At 52.6% G+C, this 19,043-nt stretch overlaps 1 protein-coding gene across 1 annotated transcript in view; it reads right to left on the bottom strand.

Moving 5' to 3' along the window:
• Positions 1–1,099: 1,099 nt before the first annotated feature.
• Positions 1,100–19,043, bottom strand: part of SCAF8 (SR-related CTD associated factor 8) — a 138,182-nt gene continuing 120,238 nt past the window's right edge. The window contains exon 22 of the mRNA XM_079779702.1: positions 1,100–1,625. The gene's annotated coding sequence lies outside the window, so the exon portion shown is untranslated. The remainder of the gene's footprint in view (positions 1,626–19,043) is intronic.

Raw genomic sequence — 19,043 nt, forward strand, 5'->3', positions numbered from 1 at the left:
TCCCCAGGAGGGACCCCTGAGGCTGGAGCCGTGCTGGGAGAAAGACGATGACAGGAGAAACGTAAGAGCCAGGACAAACAGGGCCCCATGGGAATCTGTCTTGGCTAAGGGAGGGGAGGGAGGTTGACGGGTAAAGAGAAAGGAGAGGAACTTTTGGAAATTGTTCAAGGTGTCCAGTCTCTACCCACACTGGACTCTCCCCGTGGACATCCAGTGCGTGTTTGAGGAAGCCTTTTGCAAACCGTTAAGAATGTATATGTGGCCCTAGCTGGTCTGGCTCAATGGATAGAGCATTGGCCTGTGAACTGAAGGGTCCTGGGGTCAATTCTGGTCAAGGGCACATGCCCGGGTTGTGGGCTCGATCCCCAGTAGGGGGCCTGCAGGAGGCAGCTGATCAATGATTCTCTCTCATTGTTGATGTTTATCTCTCTCTGAAATCAATAAAATATATATATATTTTAAAAAGACTATATGTGTGTACTGGGGGCCGGGGAGCCGGCAGGCAAGCGAGTGCGTGTCTGTGTCTATGTGCACATGTGTGTACATGTGTGTGTGCATGTGGGTGAGGTGGGGCTGTCTGTCAGGTAGGGTGAGGCTGGCGCTTGCTTCCTCTCCCTGGCCCAGACGTGTAGGTCAGGAGTAAGGCATGTACCCAATGCAATGGCGCTGTCCATTGGCGCACACCCCTGAAACCTCCTTCGGAGTTCAAAGAGGTAACACAAGGCGCGTGTGCCCGCAGGGTGAGTTTGACACCCATGAAACTGTGTGCTCAGATGTTTACCTTCTAGAACTTTACAGGGCAAATTAGGAGGCTGGTCCTCATAACCTGGCAATAAAACATCAAATGTTTGGGGAAATGGTTTACCTTGGATCCATGGGCAGCCATTAACACGAGAAGGAAGTGAAAGAGGAGAAACCAACCAAAATGAAAGTTTCAAGTTCACAGAGAATTTTTCTTCTTGTCCAAGCACAACAGAGTCTCAAGGAGGCCAGGCCAGGGCACAGCCTGTGAAATTCCACAGAAACAGAATTCTCTCGATGTGAGTTCTTGCTACGGGAGCCTCTTTTTCGTGGAAACTGGCAGAACCACGTCAGGGTGTGACGCCGGGCCGGGGGGTTAATGCAATGAGCCGAGATGAGCCACAGGGAACAGGTAAGAAAAAGACGTTTAGCACACTAACGTCTTTTCCCTAAATGCAGCCCCAGGTGACAGCCCTGCCTGGCGGGGCAGCTGAGAATGTGTTCACCTCGCAAACAAAAAGGTAGGGGAGTCCTTTTTCATATTTTGTGGCGGGAGCTTAGCCTTTGAAGCGGACACACATTACCTGGTTTCCTTGTCCACCAGACGCTCCGCAGGGGCAGGGTCCCGGGAGCAGATGGAAGCTTCCCTGCCCCGGGGCTGCAAGCTGCACTGACCACCTCCCCACCACGGACTCCCCGGGGCTCGAACACCCCCGAGACAGCTGCAGGGCGGGTGGCTCCCTCCCCCCTGCTAACCTGGACGGCTGGTGAGGACGCGCAGGCACCAAGCGGAGCTACTGACCTGAAATCCAATCCCGGCGGCTGGCGAGCAAAGGCTTCCGGAGCCTGGACCGGGGCTCCCTCCTCTTCCACGTCACTCGGTCCTAGAAGAAGAAAACACGGGTTACATTACTCCCATGGGAATCGCCAATTCACACCTCGTTAAACCGAAAGCTCGCATTTCACCGAGGAGATGAGCTACAAATCAGAACAAACTCCTGCGATGACTCACACAAAGCTGCATGGTGAGGCCTACTTTCCCTGTAACCTGACTGCGCGCCCCCGTCACAAGCAATAGTTACGCAGAGAATATGCTGAAGGAGCTGTGTGTGACTCAGACTCGCAGCTGAGATGCGTCTTATTGCAGGGTGAGCTCCTCTTTGGTTCATATGCTCTCGTGGATGTAAAGTGAAGGGCTCTGGAGTTCCTCCTGTGGTCCAGGCGTTTTGGGGAGGGGCAGGAGGTTCACAGATTTAAAAAAAGTGAGCTCCGGAGAGCGCACCCCGCCCACAATCCAGCGGCCAGTCGCTGGGGAACCACAAGTCCTCTAACCAGGGCTCTTTCTGAAATAAGAGCTTTTAACAAGACTTGTGATTGCCCAAACGCTTAAGTTTCCTGTTGACTTCAAACGTATCCTATAATCTTTTTAAATGTGGAAGCAATTTTCATTTTTGCAAAGAAAGTCTAATAATCAGCTCAAGTCTCTACTCATCATGGAGGTGAGTCCCACCAGGAAATGACCAAAGGACTCTCCCCAGGTCCCGCCCCTGCTCAGCCTGTCCCTGAGGGGCAAGCTGCCCCTGGCGCCTGGCATCTCAGAAAGTCTGAAGGTGCCGGCCTGGCTGAGGCCTTCAGCTAATGGAGTTCAAACCACTCATTACGCTGAAAAAAACTGCAGAGCAGGCAGATGGTCAATTAGAGGGAGAGCCAGGCCTAGGAAAACCCAAGAAACGTGTGCTCACTGAGCATGTGCTGGTGTGAGGCCTGTGCTCTCGGCTTTAAACACATGACCTCATTCTGTTCTCTCAACTGCTCACAGGGCGAGCATGGGCACAAGACCTGGCTGAGTTCCTCAGTTCCACTCACAGTTACCTGAGCAGCTGCCACATGCAGGCAGCCAGGTAGCGCTGAGCACACAAAGGAGAAATGGACACGCTTGGCTTCCTGCCCACCGTGAGACCACAGTCCAGCCGGGGGGCGGGGGGGGGGGGCAGTCAGGCACATTCGTTAGTGCTCTGTTGTTCAAACATCAGCTTGTGACTCCATAGAAGGCCATGACATTAATTTCCTGAGTCTTTTTTTTTTAAATATATATATTTTTATTGATTTTTTACAGAGAGGAAGGGAGAGGGATAGAAAGTTAGAAACGTCGATGAGAGAGAAACATTGATCAGCTGCCTCCTGCACACCCCCCACTGGGGATGTGCCTGCAACCAAGGCACATGCCCTTGACTGGAATCGAACCTGGGACCCTTCAGTCCGCAGGCCAACGCTCCAACCACTGAGCCAAACCGGTTAGGGCTAATTTCCTGAGTCTTAGTCAGCATTAAAAAGTCAATGAATGAACCAAGAGAGTAGCAGAGAATGGCATGGATGGAAAACATCAGGGAGCATGCAGTCAAGTCCAGGAAATTCCCGTGGAAAGGGCACCATGCCTGTATCCATCCTACACACGCCTGTGTGCACTGGTTTGCAATGTGACGGGTATCTTCCTTTGTAGGTCATGGCTGAAAGAGTGTGGAAGCTCTCGAGTTATGGAACAAAGTGACAAGTGCTCTGTTACAAGTGGATACCAGACGATGAGAGCAAAGAGGAGTGAGCGTCCGCCCATCATGAGCACGGAGCTCCAGGGTGAAACCATCCTCTTCTCTCACCACCAAGAGGTCCCTTAACGATGAGATGCCTACATCCAAAGCTCAAAGCTAAGAAGAGCTTGAGAAGGACGGGTATGACATTTCAGGGACTAGGGAAGGAAGCAGTGGGGGACCCTTCTGTAGCCTGGGAGAGAGTGTGGGCACCCATGGAGCACGGGAGGCACAAGGAGGCCAGTCCTGTGTCTGCACAATGGAGCCAGGTTCCAGCAGAGGGCATTAAACCTCCAGAAGATGGAACCCAAGTCAAGCCCTACTGGCTAGAATTGTGGGAGGTGCTGGCAGATCTGCAAGCACTGGCTAGGTCTACAAGTGCTGGCTAGTTAGGTCTGCAAGCACCGGCTAGGGCTACAAGTGCTGGCTAGTTAGGTCTATAAGCACCGGCTAGGTCTACATGTGCTGGCTAGTTAGGTCTACAAGCACCGGCTAGGGCTATAAGTGCTGGCTAGTTAGGTCTACAAGCATTGGCTAGGTCTACAAGTGCTGGCTAGTTAGGTCTGCAAGCACCGGCTAGGTCTACATGTGCTGGCTAGTTAGGTCTACAAGCACCGGCTAGGTCTACAAGTTCTGGCTAGTTAGGTCTATAAGCACCGGCTAGGGCTACCAGTGCCAGCTAGGTCTACAAAGACCCGGTAGGTCTGGAAGGAATCCCCACCATCCCACTGGTGAGAATGCAGGAGCGCCTGTGGGGTCTGGAAGCCAGGCCCCAGGAAGCCAGACCTGGGGCCCTTTAAGTGATCTTTACTTTGAGAGCAGCGCCTCCTTTGGGATGGCAGGCTACTGGGATGTCCCTGACCAGCATAAAATTGTGATGACGTGTTCTGTTCTTTTCATAAAACTTCCTTCCGACAGATTCTAGATGCCACGCTTACAGGTTAGATTTGTGGCAATCCGCCAGACTGCCGCGTGGAGACATTTCCTCAGTCAGGATTCCAATCAGTTCCTGTGGTTTATAAGCAGGTCCTATTCATCGTCCAGAAGAAGCAGCAGGAGAGAAGCTGGTGATGGGCTCAGCATCACGCAGTGGTGGAACCAGAACAGAAAATCAGACCCTGGGACAGCGGAACCTCTGCATTTCCCCTTCCAAACGGGCTTGTGAACTTGGCTGTGGGTTTTCTTTCTCTTTTTTAAATTATTTTTTATCGATTTCAGAGAGAGGAAGGAAGAGGAGAGAGAGAGAGACATCAATGCGAGAGAAAGATTGATTGCCTGCCTTCTGCATGCCCCCTACTGGGATTGAGCCTGCAACCCAGGCGTGTGTCCTGACCAGGAAGCAAACCTGTAGGCCACCTGGTGCATGGGACAATGTTCAACCACTGAGCAACACTGGTCAGGCAGTTTGCTTTTTCTTAAAGAGCCATAAGCTGTTTTCTATTCTTTTTCCAGAACATAGATAATCAAATGTAATATAATGATTATATACATATACATATACATATACATATACATATACATATACATATACATATACATATACATATACATATATGTATTACCAGCACATACATCACAAAAATCAATGGTATCACAGAATGAAAAGCTACCCCTGAACATCAGCAAAACGATGCTCTTTTCTATTGCCAGGCTAGATTCAAAAGACGTTCCTTTTTCTTAGCCTTTTAAATGCTGTCTATTTTTAGGTTTTACCAGGCTTCAATTAAAATTCGGCGTTATCTTTTGTTTTTTTGGGGGGGAAAATCTTAAAATCATAGCTAGCAAGAAAAATTAAGTATAGTGAGTGTGTTGCTGGTAGAATTTAAATAATTCCAGTTCTGCCCTAGCCAGTTTGGCTCAGTGGATAGAGAGAGCGTCAGCCTGAGGACTCAAGGGTCCCAGGATCAATTCCGGTCAAGGGCGTGTACCTTGGTTGCGGGCACATTCCCGGGAAGGGGGTGTGCAGGAGGCAGCTGATGGATGTTTCTCTCTCATCGATGTTTCAAACTCTATCCCTCTCCCTTCCTCTCTGTAAAAAAATCAATAAAATATATTTTAAAAGTAATAATTCCAGTTCTACCTAAAGGTTGTTCAATAGATAAATTATAAAAGGGTAGAGGAAGTATCTACAGTTGTTAAAAGCATTAAGAGAGAGATTAAATATTTTTAAATAAGCAAAATTAAAGTTTTGAATCTAGAGACACAATTAGATGATAAAACTGTTAGTAATTAAACATGAGAGAATACCATGGAAGTGCAGGGGAGGGGTATTTAAGGGGGAGGGGCCTCTGATTGGAGGCGGGCCCATCGAGGGGTGGGCTCAGTTGGCCTCAAGGAGATGTTCCGCTTACAGTAATTCTCTAAGCCTTACACTTGATTTTTGTCTCTTTCTGTATCTGTAGAGTTCTTTTTTCCCTTTAAACTAAAGGGATTTACATTTTACAAAATCATTTCTTTGAAAGAGAACTAACAATACAATGGCCAATTGTTATTTCCAGGTCTAGTAGGACGGGAAGAATGAAAGTTAAAGGCCACCTTCCCTTCCCCTGCTGCCCGGGGGCTGCGCCTGAGGCTGTGGGACGGTGTGGGTGGGCACCCAGTGGTCTCTGGCAGCCACTGGTCCTGCTGCCTGAGTGAGTGAGAACGGTTCCCGGAGGCAAACGCATCTGTTGTGCCAACAGATGGAGGTTTTACTAGCTTTGGAACTAGATCTTTAAATGTATGGTTATCCAAGATGCGCACATTCTCCAGCTTTGTTTCTTGCTTTTAGCTTTTAATTAAGTTCAGAGCAGCTCGAAATTTCCTCCCCAAACAGGAATAGTCAAGATGAACCCCAGGTGATTCCTCCAAAGGAACCAGGGCCAGAGGTACCACCTACTGCAGGCTCCCTGGGGTGGGGTCGCGGGCACTGAAGGCCTCCGCTGCCCCTCCCGGCCTCCGCGGGCGGGGAGGGGAAGTCGGCCCCAGAGGACAGGAGCCTGGCTCCAGGATCCCAGCGCTCCGGCGCCCAGGCCCGCTCCTTCTCCCGCAGCTGGCTCACAGGCTGGCCTTCCTCTGTTTATTTGCACAGAGGGCTGATCAGCAGAGGAGCACAAAGAGGGAGGGAAAGCCGCAGCCACGTGGACGAGAAGGATTTCCAATCACAACAAACACACCCAAAGAGGGAGGAAGGTGGGAAGCGATATATTTCCTTTCTGACATTCTTTAAAATACATGCAGGCCCCGGAGGAGGCGGCCGGACCCGTTTCCACGGCTGGATGGCGTGGAGAAGCCCTGGCTGGTGCACGGCCCGCCCTCTGCCCAGGCCCCTTCCAGACCGCAGGTTAGCAGCTGGGTCCCCAGGGCCCCGGAGCTGGAGGTGGCGGCGACGCAGTGGTCGGCGCTGCCCGCACCAACCAGGCTCCTTCCCCTCCCGCCAGGCCCTGGCGGTGGGACACGCAAGAAGATGCTCTTCTCTGTGGCATTTTGCAGAGCCCCCTCCCCCGCATCCTCCGAGCTGAGTCTGGGGCCACTGAGAGACGCTCAGATGGATTTTGAAACCCCAGCCGCATGGGGCCGCAGCTGGGAGCGAGCAAGCGTTCTGGCCCGTCACATTTTGACGCTGTCTCCCCTGAAGCAGGGAAGCAAAATTCTCAAGTTTTAAAGCAGCACGATTGTTGTGAAAGAATATAAGGGATGTATTTCTCATCTGCTCCTCCGAGTCCATTTCTTCTAAAGGCTGAATCCACCCACCACTCACTTGGAACAAGAAGGAGGGAGAGGGAGAGGGAAAGGGAGAGAGAGAGAAAGAGAGAGAGACATCAATGCGAGAGAAACACACGGGGCACCCAGGCAGGGGCCACTTCCCACTTCCCACGGCGGGGGAAGCCTGGAAACCACCACCGCCAGAGCCGGATCCTCCCACCGCTGCTGGCGCATATCAGAGCATCGGCTCTCAAGTCCTTCGGAAGGAGGAAAACACTCATTTCAACATGGACAGACAGCTCCTACCCAGCACACACCTAACACTAAGGACCTGGCCGCAGAGAGACTCCCAGCACGTGACTTCACCTCGCAAGCCTATCGCATTCCCACCCTAACCACCTTCATCGGTGTTACAGGCAACAGTCCGTTCTACATTGAGCTGAAGGGTGAGGGGGACACATGGGAGTTGTAGGGGTAACACCGCTATTGCTAACGCTGCCCCTGGAGGTGTGCGGCATACAACCTGTGAGGCCACAGGGGCAGCCCGATTACATCTATAACGTCAGAATGTCCTCTTGTCCTTGCGAAGTCTGTATGCTATAAGAGCAATATGTGTGCCGCATATTCTATATAAATCCGCTCCTTTTAGCACAGACCTGTGTGAATCTTACCGGCTAGTTCACGCTTACATACACCACGATTCTAGGCCAGCATCCATGAGCCAGTTATATCCAGTGCCCAAGTCTTAGGGCCTCTTTCCCTCTTAATCTCTGAGGATGACCCTACGCCAAAGTCAGATTTAGTTTCACTCGAGTCAACAGTAATCTTTGATCTCCACCCGCACCCTTCCACGGGTCACCAAAAGTTGGGGCAGGATTCTTACTCTGCCTTATAAATAGCTCTCAAGTCTCTGCCCTCTCAGGCCTCCCAGCGTCTCCTCTGGACCAGTCCAGTGGCTCCCTAACTAGCCTTCAGACCTCCAAGTCAGCCCGTCTGTCACGTTAGAGCCAGAATTACTTCCTCAGACACCGGTAGGTTCAGACCACGCCTCTGTTTCAGAGCCGTCACTGGCTCTCTATTCGCACAGAGAGAAAATCCCTGAGGCACAGGACCCGTGTCCAGCCCACTCTGCTCACCCGTGGCCTGTAATGGCTTCCGCTGCCAACCTACATCCACTCAGGCCACGTTCCGCGAAAACCCACTCGGCCCTCTTAGAACCACGGCGGATTGGGAAGAGGGAAGAGAGTAAAACCCCCTCCCGGATCTCGGTGCGCAGACACTGTGGCAGGAGATAGGACATGGCAATGCACAAAGGGCTGTGGGGGCTGCATTTGGCCCCCTCCTGGGGCAGCAGTCTCAGAGCCAGGGAATTCCCACGCGCCCATCTTTGCTGTGCTCCAACCACGCTGGGGTTTTTGCTACCCAAGACTGTGCCAGGACTCGACGCCTGCGTATCTTCATCTCCAGCGTGTGGGACGCCCTCGCTGTGTCTGCCCAGCGAGCCCCTGTTCATCCTCCAGAACGCTGCCTGGTGCCTGCACTTCCACAGGCCTACCCTCCTTCTCCTGGGCGTGGCTATCTGCCCCTGGTTTAGGGCTGCCTATCCTTGGTGCGCGCCTTTGCCGAATCAATTCTTACATTGTACAGCAATCATTTCTGTAAATGTCTGTGCTTTCTGCTCCGTCGAGCGAGGGCAGCCTGTGCTTTAAGGAGCCCTGGCGCACAGCTGGATTAGAAACTACAGCAGGGGAGAGCCAGGCCCCCGGAGGGAGGTAACGACGTTAACCAAGTTAATTAACTAGCCCAGAACTCCCTCTGGGTTAAAACTGGTGACTTTCCCAAGAAAATCATGGAGCCAAAAAGCCCAAAGTGTGTACGCATCTCTGCAGACCAGTGTCTGTGCGGGGAAGATCCACAAACCGGCACGAAGAGACGGACCGGCGTGGACAGACACTTACCACCGCGGAGGCCGCCACCCAGCCGGCCCAGGGCTGAGGAGCAGGCGGAAATCGCTGCTGCTCACAGCGGAGGCGGGAGTGTGTTTCTTCCCCACCAACTGGGATCCTGCAGCTCACCCCTAACCCCCACGACCCTGGGGGACCCCAACCACTCCGCCCCCTTTTCCACCATCCCTGGGGGAGAACCTTGCACGCCTATCCATCCGGCAGCCTTCCCTTTAGTTCAATCCCAGGCACTCCCTCCCCCGGCCAAGGCCAAGGCACCGATTAGGGCTTGCCTGGTCCCTGAGATGACCTGATGCCATCACGGGACAGGCTCCAGACGACCGGGGGCCATGGCAGCTCCTTAGGACAGGGGCCCTGGGCGGGCACAGCAGCCTGCCTGCAGGGCCTGCGACCTGGCCAGGCGTCCGTCCTGACGCCTGCCCTCTGTCCAGTGGGCTCTGGAGCACACCTTCACTTCACAAGAGGAAGCTGGAACTCCGGTGGCTTCCCCGAAAGACCCTCCGTGAGGAACGCCGTCGGGGAAGTGATGAAGAAACCAAAGCCACGCTGTTGACACTGAGAACGCACGCCCCGGGGCCCGCGGCCAGGCCCAGGGAAGCGAGAGCGTGCCCTGTTTCTGTTCGGGAGTGAAGCGGGCAGCACACGTTTGAAGTCATTCTGTCCAATTAACTTCAGGGAAACGAGGAGCACAGACAAATGAAGTCTGGTTAGAGAGAGAAGAAGTTTCAAAACGACCCGTCCGCCCTGGCCACCCCCAGCCTTCTCCCCGAGAGCAATCTTCTCTTTTTATTTCTTTTTTGTTGTTGTTAATCCTCACCTGAGGACATTTCTCCATTGATTTTTTTAGAGAGAGTGGAAGGGAGAGGGAGAAATATCGACGTGAGAGAGACTCATCGATTGGTTGCCTCCTGCACACAACAGGGAACCGGCAACCAAGGCACGTGCCCTTGACCGGAATCGAACCCGGGACCTTTCAGTCTGCGGACCGACGCTCTATCCACTGAGCAACACCAGCTGGGGCAGCAATTTCCTCTTTCAGGGACAAGCCTGCTCAGGGCCAGGGAGGATGCGAGGAGCAAGTGCGAGCATCAGGGGAGTGTCAGCTTCAAAAGTAGCGTAATCGCCGTCGCTGTAAACGCTCCCCTTCCAGACAAACAACTGCCCCCTCCTTCCCCCCATGGAAGATGAGTCCCGGCGCCCCCAGAGGTCCCCCGAACCACACGCTCCGCCCACGGCCCAGGCAGTCACCTGCATGCATCCCACCCGCAGCCCGGCCCAGCTATAAAAGGGCTTGTGTTTAACTTTATTCAATCCCCGCGCCATCGGCCAGCACCCAATCTGCACGTAATTAAAGTCAGATTGCCGCAGACGCTGCGCCGTCTGATCAGTTCTGCCATATGGACACGATTGACTGGCTGCAGGATCTGGCGTGTCTGCAGCGACCCATTACGAGGGGCGAGCCTGGCTTGTTTTGGAGGATGCGTTATGTGTTTTGGATCGGTTCTGTTTTCCACTTCTGCTAACGCTGTCCGGACGCTTAACCCTTTGTCCGCAGGCACACGACGTGGCCCCGCATTCCCACCGCGAACACGCGGCACCCTGGCTCAGAGAGGACGTGGCTCACGGAGGAAGCGCCTTAGAGAAATTTCCATTTTCTAGAAAAAAGTAAATAAATTCCGTTGTTCTGATGCCAAATGAGCTTTCTCAGTCCTGACAGACAGCGGCCGAGCTGATACCGTCGAGGCCCCGGGACCCAGGGGGACCGAGTGGAGAAAATGCCCGCGTGAGTCCCAGTCCTGAAGGCAGAGGGCACGCCTTGGGGCCTGCAAGAGGCGACCTTAGGACAAAAAGAGGAAGTACTGCACCGCTGTCCATAATAAAGATATGAGCCATGTCCCAAGAGGCAGCAGATGAAGGACAATAAAGCATAAAGGAGTGAAGAAGGAGCTAGCAAAGGGCACGCTGGCAGCTCACCCTGAGCACTGCTGACCTTCTGGGTCTGAGGAGTCATGTCTCCACCTCATCACCGCCGCCCGCCGCCCGCCTTCCTGCACACCCACAAGACCCCAGGCCTCCAGGGGAGGATCCAGGCTGGGCGGGCCTCCCTGACTCCGGTCACTCCGGGCACTGCGGGCACTGGGCTCCGACGCCATATAATCTGTAGTGGATATAGCTGGGAAGTTGCAATTTTGCTTTAAGACATTCCTCAATATAGATTTCAGAATGAGCTGAAGTCTCTCTCAACATGTGACATGGAGAAACACATGTTCTTAATCTGTGGGTTTCAAATTGTTTTAGAATTACATCGATGAGACATATCCTCACAAGGAGAATCGGCCACCCAGCCTCAGACACGGGGCAGAGAGCGCTGTGGGGCACCAGTGCCCTCCAGCCTGAGGTCTTCAAGTCCGTTCCTGAAGGCTTTTCAAAGGGGCTTGCATTGGGAGCTAAAAAATAAAGGGGGGGGGGAGGAGCTTTGAAAAAAAGGGGGCATTAGTTTGTGGAGGAGGCGGAGGCAGCTGGCCTGGGCAGAGGGCGGGGAAGGCGGAGGCCCCCAGCGCCCAGGAAAGGGCGTCGGAGGAGGGAGTGCCTTCAGTCTCTCTAGCCCAGTGGTCGGCAAACTCATCGGTCAACAGAGCCAAATATCAACAGGACAACGATTGAAATTTCTTTGGAGAGCCAAATTTTTTAAACTTAAACTTCTTCTAACGCCACTTCTTCAACATAGACTCGCCCAGGCCGTGGTATTTTGTGGAAGAGCCACACTCAAGGGGCCAAAGAGCCGCAGTTTGCTGACCACGGCTCCATCCGACCCAGTTCCCAGAAAATGCAAATGCCTGGTTCTCAGTATCGAATGCGAAGCTGCAACGTGAAGGTTAGAAAACTGCCAGGTGAGGCTCAAGAGCTCCTCCCGGAAAGCAGGCACTGTGAAATGTGTACAGACAGTTTAAAGACAAAGAGCTTCGTATTTAAAGCTGAGTGCATGGTAAATAATGAAAACCATGATCACTAGCCAGTGAAGGGAAAAGAGAAGAAGGGAGAGCAGGGAGATGCGATGGCAGGCCTGCGGTTGGGGGGGGGGGGGGGGAAGAACAGCTCCAGGTTGAAGCTAAGACTAGGGGGCCAGGGCGCTGCCATCTGTGGAGCCTTCGCCTTCCTCAGCCTCTCGCCCTCCCAAGTGTCCTCCTCACGCAACCTCAGGAGGCTACAGGCGAGGGGACAGTCTCAGACGACACACATATGCCGAGGCCACGGAATTAATAAGCAGTGACCTCCTGGACTCAAGTCCTCGTCTCCCTTTCCACTAAAATGCCACAATGACCGACTTGTTAAACGATTGGAAGGAAAGAGGAGGAAAAAAGGGGTCCACCTTTTCCCTCTTTCTTACATCTATTCCTTAGGGGTGGGCAACAGTAGGTTTACAGTTGTGAGTACACGAAAGTTTGTGTTTTCAAATTTTATTGGTAGGTGATTTTTTATTTTTTTTTTAGAGAGAGAGAGAGAGAGAAACAATAATTTGTTGTTCCACTTATTTATGCAGTCATTGGTTGCTTCTTGCAAGTGCCCTGACTGGGGATCGAACCCACAATCTTGGCATATGGGGACAATGCTCTAACCCAGTGGTCGGCAAACCGCGGCTCGAGAGCCACATGCGGCTCTCGAGTCGCGGTTTGCCGCTCTGTTGACTAATGAGTTTGCCGACCACTGCTCTAACCAACCGGGCTACCCCGCCAGGGCAAAAGAGTTTATTCTTGTATTATTATTCATTATTATATTGTTTATTTGTATTACAACTGTAGACCTACTTTTGCCCACCCCTGTATATAAATAAGTGGGCTCCTAGGACATAATTAAATCATTAGGAGAGAAGGAACTAATTTGGAGGGTTTGTTGGATTATTTGCGAAACGATACCATAACTCCCCCCTTGCCTGCATAGGTCATCTAAGCAGTAATGACAGTCAGGGGGAGGTGGCCGGGCCTTCCAGGGGCCTGGAGTGACCAGTCCTTCTTTCATGTTCTAACAAAACGGAAAATGCCATATTCCACCGGGGGCCTGCCACGGGGCCAGCGAGGATGTGAGGGGCGCACAGAGGCCTTCTATGGTATCAGGGAGAGTCACTAACCTATCAGAGGAGGCCAGATGGAAAGAGCAATAGACGCAAACTGCACTGGACAAAAGAAACAAAAACGGTCGTTATCACAATCTTGATTCTAAAAATAAAAGAAAGCCCGGACTGGGGAGCGGAGTGACTCACAGACCAGCTGAGGGGTCAGTCTTATCTCTTTTCCACGGAGCTGCCCCTCCTGTTTTCCTGACTTTCTCCTGCTCGGGGTGGGGTTGGGTGTGTCGCCGTCTACAGATAAAAGCTCATTGGAAACCAGCTGCCTGTTTATGCTATACATTGTAGAAGGTCCCTCCCTGGCCTAACAACACACCAGCATTCCACCTTGGATGTTTCCTCCCAATCACTGAGCATGCGCCTGTCTTTAAATTGACTCCGTGGTTCAAACTGAGCTTGTATGCCCTATGCCGCGTATTTCGGGGAGATGGATAATAGCTCTGTATTCCAGCTCCTCTTAGTTTAGAAAGTAAGGGAATAAGGAGTAAGTGGAACCAAGAGTCTTTTTAATGCAAAGCTCTTCTTTCAAGCTCTTACCTTAGAAATAAGAAAGGCTTTCAGCCCAGCCCAGAGGGTCCAGTCTCCACAACCACAGGTATCTCAACTGGTACAGAAACGTAAGATGCTTTAACCAAAACAACTACTCTGTATTATCCTGACAGAGTAGCCACAATCTTCTAATCCAGTGGTCGGCAAACCGAGGCTCACGAGCCACATGCGGCTCTTTGGCCCCTTGAGGGTGGCTCTTCCACAAAATACCACATACCCTAATGAAGTTAATAACAATGTACCTACCTATATAGTTTAAGTTTAAAAAATTTGGCTCTCAAAAGAAATTTCAATCGTTGTACTGTTGATAGTTGGCTCTGTTGACTAATGACTTTGCCGACCACTGTTCTAATCCATTATTTCTGCAGGCTGGACAAACTGAAGCAGAAAAATGCCCTTTTCAGGAGACGGCCAGGCTGAGAACTGGTAAGTGACAGGGCGAGGGGGGCCCAGAGCGGAAGGCCACCCCTGGAGATGCGATAATCCCATTAGGCAAGCTCTTAGCACAACACAATTTGGTCTTGAAGTGCGTGGCTGTAAGATAAAAGGGGCCTTTGATTTTAAGTGGCACTTAGCTGTGTAGGTAAGACTCCCATCTCCAGCTCAAGGGCTCATCAGCATAATCAAACTCTGAGCACAAGGGCCCTTGAAGGAGCCCAGTTCCCCGGCAGCCTGGTGTTCCAGTCCTCACAAAACGCTCCAGGGGGAAGGGGTCTCGCCTCATCCAGGCAGAAGCCATTTGGTCTGCTCACTAGAAACTCATCCTGTCTAGACTGCGGGGTCGATGTCACGTGAGCGGGTGAAGAGGGAATTCTCCATGGCTCCCGGGCCACGGCACAGACCTCAGGCTCCCTCTCCCAGCAATTACAGTCCCTCTCCGGGCGTCCTCGGGGAACAACGGACGCTGAGACGGCTGCTTCTTCATCAGCCAAGAAAATTCAATAGAAACCTGTCGTGAGCAGAGCACGCACTGGCTGACACCATCTCAGTCCCTGGTGGATGGCCCATCTAGATCAGTGGTCGGCAAACTGCGGCTTGTGAGCCACATGCGGCTCTTTGGCCCCTTGAGTTTTTAGCAGAGGCCAGCTTAGGAGTACCCTAATTAAGTTAATAACACTGTACCTACCTATATAGTTTAAGTTTAAAAAATCTGGCTCTCAAAAGAAATTTCAATCGTTGTCCTGTTGATATTGGGCTCTGTTGACTAATGAGTTTGCCAACCACTGATCTAGATCAGGGGTCCTCAAACTTTTTAAACAGGGGGCCAGTTCACTGTCCCTCAGACCGTTGGAGGGCCGGACTATAGTTTTTAAAAAACGATGAACTAATTCCTATGCACACTGCACATATCTTATTTTGAAGTAAAAAAACAAAACGGCAAAAACACCCGCATGTGGCCTGCGGGCCGTAGTTTGAGGACGCCTGATCTAGATGAATGGAAATGCCTTTTCTAAAAATATATTTTTTATTGATTTCAGAGAGAGGAAGGGAGAGGGAGAAAGGGACAGAAACATCAACGATGAGAATCATTGACTGACTGCCTCCTGCCTCCTACTGGGGATGGAGCCCACAACCCGGGCATGTCTAGCTTTATCAATCGCTGACAGAGGGATGTGAAAATCTCCAACTATGCCTGTGGATTTGCCTATGACTCCCTTAAATCCTGTTGATATTTGCTTCATGTCCTTTAAGCTCTATGACTGAGCATATACGGATTTATGATTGCTATGAACGTGTTCCTGGAGAATTGCCCCTTTATCTCTGGTTATATTCATCATCCTGAAGACTATTTCATCTCATGTTAATATGGCCACTCCAGCTTTCTACAGCATACTGTTTCCATGGCATCTTTACTCCATCTTTTTACCTTCGACCTACCTGTATTTATATTTAAAGTCAGCCTATCATTTGGGTCTTTCTTTTTCTCGAGTCCAACAACCTCTGCCTTTAAAATGAAGTATTTAGTCCATTTATATTTAATGTTAATTATTGGTGTGGTTAGATATGAAACTGCAACTCTGATTTGTTTCCTATTTGTCCCTTTTGAATCTTTCTTTTCTTTTTCTTTTTTTCAATTTCTCTGCTTCTCTCTTACCTTTTTCTGGAGTAATTAAATATTTTTTTAGAATTCTAGTCTCATTTCTCTTCTGCCATTTTCACTGTGTCTCTCTTATTTTCTTCAGAAGAGCTAATATGACTTGATAAACAGAAACAAAAGCCCTAACACCCCTACCTCAGGATACTGTATCAGGACATAGAACTACGGAATCCGTGGCAGAGGAGGTTCCGCCATGCCCCCCAAGTCCTTTCCCGTAGGAAACGACAATTCTCCCTCTCTGAAGAGGCTGCTAATACTGATTCCTCATACTACAAGAAGTAGGCAAGTTTTTCTTTGCGTTCTCTTTATAGTAAATTTTACAGAATCGAAATCCCTGAATGTTCATGGTCTCCATCCCAAGAATTCAAATCCCCGAACTTTATTTTGTGTCCTGATGCCTCCTCCAAGAACTTCCTCTCTACTCACACGGGACTGCAACCCGTTCTCTGAAAACGTGTTTTAAAACCAAGTCTCCGGCCCCAGAGAACCGAGTACATTTAAGGCTTGCAAGCAGCGCCCCCTGCGGGAGGCCTTTAGTAAGACGTTGGAAACGGCGTTGGTATGAATAGGTTAGAGCGGCTCCAGTTCAGGAGCTAAAAGGAAGAAAAACAGCGAATGCAGAAGACATGCTGGCTGAGTTACGGATGGAAACGTATCTCCTCCCCAGGAATAACTCTAACTCCTCAGAGACAAGATGAGGTCCGGCAGAAAGGAAACTCAGCGCCTCCCTGAACGCATTCCCTCAAACAACATAACAAAAGCTGGAAACACCAGCACCCGGAAAGACCAACGCGGGCCCAGAGTTCTGCTGCGAGCTGTTAGTTTTAGATACTGTTCCTCATCTGGAAGGAAGGCAAGCTTCCTCCAGAGAGAGGTGAGGTGTGGGTGCGGGTGCGGGTGTGGGTGCGGGTGCGGGTGTAACATGGTCAGGAGGGAGACGCCGGAGTCAGGGGTCAGAGGGACAGGGTTTGGATGCTGGCTCTACCCCTTCGCAGCTGAGTGACCCCTTAAACCACCCGCAAAAGGGGGCGATGTGAGAATTCACCTGGGCAGGTGTGAAGAGAGCTAAGCAGGGGGGGCGGCAGGGCCCAGCCCCCGGGCTGCCTGTGAGCGCCACCTGCGTGCTCCTCTCCTCCATATTTATAAGACCTTAGACAAGGGTGACACGCCCCTTTAAAAAACCTCCAGGATGCTTCTTGCGCCCCTCGTCACTGCATGGTTTTCACATTAGCTAAGAAAAAAGTATTTTTTTCGAGGGTTCCCACTCCCATTTGAGACGTCGGCGGCTGAATTAAAACAGTAACAACCGCGAACTTCGGCGAGGGCTGTGCCTGTGGCGCCTGGAGCAGCCCCGGGCAGCAGCCAGGTAACCCTGCCCGGTCCCCACAGTCCAGCCACACGCCGGCCCCCGGGCCCCTTCCCCACGCGAGGCTGCAGGTGCGGAGGGAGCACTTCCGATCTGGGTCTGTGACGTCACTGCATTCCCCCTGCCTGCCTGGCGCCAGAAGAGAGGGTGCGCACCCTTTGTGAACGGGCCCCCCCCCCGAGGGGAGACGGCGGGGACCGCCTTCCTGGCTCTGGGTCACCCATGTCTCAGTTTGTTCACTGTCTGTCACGGTCCGTGTCGCCCACATAATGGGAGACTGGGGAGAGGCTGTGGACTGGAAGAGCTTTGGGGAAAGGGGAAGGAAAGGAGGCAGGAAGGTAACGACCTCCGTGTCTAGGAGATTAAACAGGGGTGCTGGGAAAACACCCAACACAGACGCTCCCACAGGAGGCCTCCCAGGAGGATGCGGTGGAGGACGGACGGACGGGGGACGGGGCCGGGAAGGCCAGGCGGGCCGGCGCGGGGACCACTCTGCAAGCGGCCTGGCGCTCCTGCAGGACCCGCCCCGGCACCCGAGAGGGCTCAGCGCCAGGCTCCACGGCCCCCCCCCCAGGGGGGGACATCAGGCTCACGGGGCTTAGGGCCAACGCGGAGCCGCCCCTGCAGCCGCGTTTATTTGCAGGCGGAGGAGGCGTCGTCACAGAGTTCGGTGGTCTGACCCATAAACCACGACCTGCGCATCTCATCAGGCCTCGACGTAGCAGCGGAGTCCCGAGTTGTTATGACCAATCGGGAGTCTTGTGGTCAAACAAGGCATCGCCATGCCCGTGACTGACCGTGCCGTGCCCTTGCCCCAGGTGGGGACCGAGTGTCCTCCTTTGCCCAAAGGAGGTGTGGATGGGAAGGTGCGACGTGCGGCCGTGAGAACGTCAGGAAAACGCCCCTTCGCCCAGGGATGGCTTCGTGAGCCTCTTCAGGCTCAGCCTGTTGACCATTCAAAGTGCCTCTGACACCCAGCTTCCTGGGGGAGTCACGGGTGTGCATGGAGGATGTGCAGAACCTTCCAGAAGGGTCTAGATGTTGCCCATGTGGGGGAGCCACTCCCTGCAGGGCAGGCCGCCGACCCTCCTGCGCAGCCTGGCTCCCAGCCTTTGAGGCGAGGCTGCGCGTGTGTCGGGGGAGCAGTGGGTGAAGAGGCCCAGGGCCAGGCTGGGCCTCCGCTCCGGGGAGGAGGGGCTGTGACAGGGCCAGGCTGCACTTTCCCACCTTCCTCGGGGGACCCAGGGAGGCCTGGGAAGGCCCGGGGGTGAAAGCAGAAGCCACACATCGCGCGTCCCCGCGGCCCCACCGCGTCATCTTTCCGATCTTGATATGCCCTGGGTGCAGAGCTCAAAAGGGGAGGTGATAAGCGGGGAGCTTTTAAATCGGAAACACACGACTAAAGCTGGCAACACCGGCCTTTGTTTCTGTGACAGCAGGGCCGCCGCGAGCCCCGGGGACCGCCGTCGAAGCCGGTGGAGACATCTGTGGTGTCCGGAGAAGGGACCGCCGTGTGTGTGTGTGTGTGTGTGTGTGTGTGTGTGTGTGTGTGTGTGCTCGGCAGCTCCAAAGCCCCCGCCAGGCAATCGCACGTCCTGTGTTTTAACGGCGTGGACTTTCCGTCATTACAGCTCACACCCCGTGAAGCAGGTCAAGGTAGTGACCCCGCCTTCTGATAAGAAGACAGCACTGCCGGCGACCGGCACTATGGGTCTTCCCGGTGAGGCTGACCCTGGCTAGCTTTCCCAGGTCAGACACCTGCTTAACGTCAGTGGAAAACGAATTCAAGAGTTACGATTCCAGGTCACAAGTTTTAAAAAGCAAATTTCTAAAAACCGAGAGTATAATTTGGTACAGAAAGAATGGGGATCACAGAAAAAGGAAACAAGTTCTCATTTGCGTCCTGCGCCCGGATGCTGTGCTCATGCCGGCG

This window comes from Cnephaeus nilssonii (genome assembly GCF_951640355.1).
Source record: "Cnephaeus nilssonii genome assembly, chromosome: 9".
NCBI classification, from domain to species: domain Eukaryota; kingdom Metazoa; phylum Chordata; class Mammalia; order Chiroptera; family Vespertilionidae; genus Cnephaeus; species Cnephaeus nilssonii.